This window comes from Hippoglossus stenolepis, chromosome 23 (assembly GCF_022539355.2).
Source record: "Hippoglossus stenolepis isolate QCI-W04-F060 chromosome 23, HSTE1.2, whole genome shotgun sequence".
Classification (NCBI taxonomy): Eukaryota; Metazoa; Chordata; class Actinopteri; order Pleuronectiformes; family Pleuronectidae; genus Hippoglossus; species Hippoglossus stenolepis.
The window spans coordinates 6,711,865-6,714,844 of NC_061505.1; the positions used below are offsets into that span (position 1 = coordinate 6,711,865).

The 2,980-nt window shown below is 34.5% G+C and overlaps 1 long non-coding RNA gene across 1 annotated transcript; it reads right to left on the reverse strand.

The window, feature by feature from the left end:
- Positions 1–250: 250 nt before the first annotated feature.
- LOC118102357 lies at positions 251–2,363 on the reverse strand. Its single transcript, XR_007032387.1, has 3 exons — positions 2,203–2,363; positions 683–739; positions 251–397 (listed from the first exon to the last, which is right to left on the reverse strand). It is a non-coding gene; the product is annotated as an uncharacterized LOC118102357 (long non-coding RNA).
- Positions 2,364–2,980: the final 617 nt, after the last annotated feature.

The following is a 2,980-nucleotide window of genomic DNA, read 5'->3' on the forward strand; positions in this document are numbered from 1 at the left end:
GCAGCAGTTGTTGCCGCAGTTGTAGCTGTCGTTGCTGCAGTTGTAGCTGTCGGTGCAGCAGTTGTAGCTGTCGTTGCCGCAGTTGTAGCTGTCGCTGCCGCAGATGTAGCTGTCGTTGCCGCAGTTGTAGCTGTCGGTGCCGCAGTTGTAGCTGTCGTTGCCGCAGTTGTAGCTGTCGGTGCCGCAGTTGTAGCTGTCGGTGCCGCAGTTGTAGCTGTTCGTGTCGCAGTTGTAGCTGTCGCTACCGCAGTTGTTGCCGCAGTTGTAGCTGTCGGTGCCGCAGTTGTAGCTGTCGTTGCCGCAGTTGTAGCTGTCGTTGCCGCAGTTGTAGCTGTTGGTGCAGCAGTTGTAGCTGTTGTTGCCGCAGTTGTTTGAGTTTGGACTGATCCGTAAATAACTAAAATACAAGATTTGTGCTTAAGTGGTGAACAAATAAATTAACTTACAAAATAAACTGTGGTAAACGACTGTGTTATAAGTGTTCAACTAAAAAGTTTGTTGCAATTAATCACCTTATAATCTGTATATGTTAATGTGATTTAATATTTTATTGTGTAAGATATTAGATAAAGTTTCTACCAAGTTCTCTTACTAAAGTCACATAGTATTGATCATTACAGACTTTATTCTTATTTATTTCAAGACAATCTGAAGTCAATCAGTTCAACCTTATTTATCTTACCTGTTAGGATCAAGAAAACTGATATGATCTTTCTGGTCCCCATCCTGTCAATGCAATCTGCAAAATCAAACAAGATAGATGCAGAATGTGAAGAGATGTTGTTCCACAGTTGGATTAGTTGACCCTCAGAGATGTATTACCTTGTCTCGGATGAAACTGTTGAATGAGTTTATACACCATCAAAAACATCTTGACTATTTTTGCAATATTCTGAATTAAACTTTTTTTTATTTCATTATATATACATCGTTTAGTTTTTGTTAACGTTTTTCTTTGGAACTATGTTTTAAATAGAAGAAAGGTTTTGAAGAAAGAAATAGCATAACATTAACACATATGTTTAGAAGGTAAATTTTCACAAATATAATCCATTGTTTTCCTTAACCCTTTAATGACAGTTGTTTCATTTATCTGTTACACAGGTTTCTGAGATGTCTAACTCATTAAATAAGTATTGATCATGTTGATAAATACTTTCTTGATATATGGTATATCATATGTTAAAAATGATTCAAAATGTGTACATTTATCAATGTCCAAATATTGTAGTGATTACGAAAACACTGATGAGAATTTTCTTTTTTTTATTTGAATTGTACTATGGAGTAAATGCATATTTTTTATAAACATCTACGACATGCTGGTTAGTTTTTTTAATGTTATTTTTGATCCTTTCAGCTGCACATTGAAATGCCATCAATTACTTGTATCATATTTTGGTTGCAGTGTAAACTGGTGGCCCACACGCACAACCAAAACTTTTTCTATGGCCATTTGTTTCCAAATTTAGGGACTAAGATGCATTTCAGATGTCTAGGATATCGTTTTAAAATAAAGTGATCAATTCAACTTTTCACTTTTTAAGTGTAATTGAGAGACTATTATTTTTAAACTGCTATCTAAAAAATATTCCTTTGGGAGATTTCCAGCTATTTTTCAATTCAGTGAGTAAGAATCTATTAATTATTTGATGGAAAAACCTTAACATCCCTGAACAATAAAAAAAAACAGTTTTTCTGTTTAAACTCAACTCAGGAAATGTAACAGAAAAGCAACAACGATCTCGAACGAAGTGTAATTTAAGCATTAACCAGGCTGAGCTGTTCTTGAGCAATTGGACGCCAGAAAATTCGAGAAGAACCACTACTGTATCAATTTGTTTTCAAACATTTAACAAATGTATTAATGCAAATATAATATCCAAATTTCAATTGAGCTTAAAACTAGAAAACAAAACTAGAAAATCAGGTGAATAGAAACCGTTGATGCAGGATTTTACATTTAACAACAAAGGTTTATGATTTAATTGTCAATCAATTATTATCATTTTAAGTATTAGATAATATGTAGTAATGTTTCTTATTCATAATGAAATACATGTTACATCTTTGGGTCAATAATTAAACATTAAACAAAATGAGTATAATAAATAATCGGACAAACATTCAACAGACACACACACACACACACACTGATGATGAATTTAGAAACTGTACAAAAAGTTTTAAACTTGTACTTACCCCAATATAGATCGGTACAAGATGAGAAGTTATCGATTCCCTTCTTTTTCCGACGAACAGGTTCTTAAAATGTTCACTTTTCTCTTAGATTCAGCTCAGTTCACATATGAGTGACTGCAAACCTCTCTTCTTCTGTGACAGTCGACATCTATTTGGGCCTTTATATATTCAAATGTAAGAGAGTCTACTGACGTGACAGATTGGTGATACATCGATCAGAAATGCTGTGACACCTTAGAAAATAACAATGTGCTTACAGTTAGTTTCTTGGCATAGTGCCATGGTACACTCCCTTCTTTTGTCCTGTGAGAAAAGTACAGGTGCATTCCATCGACGTGAATGTTGGAAGGTTCGTCTTGTGTGACAGTAAATTACGGCGAATGAACAATTGTAGTTTAGTGAAGTAAATACAAGAAAACTTGAGATGATCATATGCAACCACTGAATGAATATATTTGTGCGATATTTGGAGATACAATACAATTAAAGTGTGCAACTTTGATGTTCATATGGACACATCCAAAGATAATTCAAGAGTTTTACTTCATCATATTTGTCGGAGGGAGTGCCAAGTTGTCACATCTAGAAAAATGTGAGGACGCAAATGCAATTTCTAAAAATAGTCTTCAGTCAGACAAACACATTTTTGGTAACCTGGTAGTCAAAAGCAAATCCAAACACAAGGAAAACACGGGTAAATACCAAAAACACAACCAAAAATCTAAATGTTCCAAAGCCTCATGACAAGAGCAGAATTCCTCCATCAATGTGATTTCTT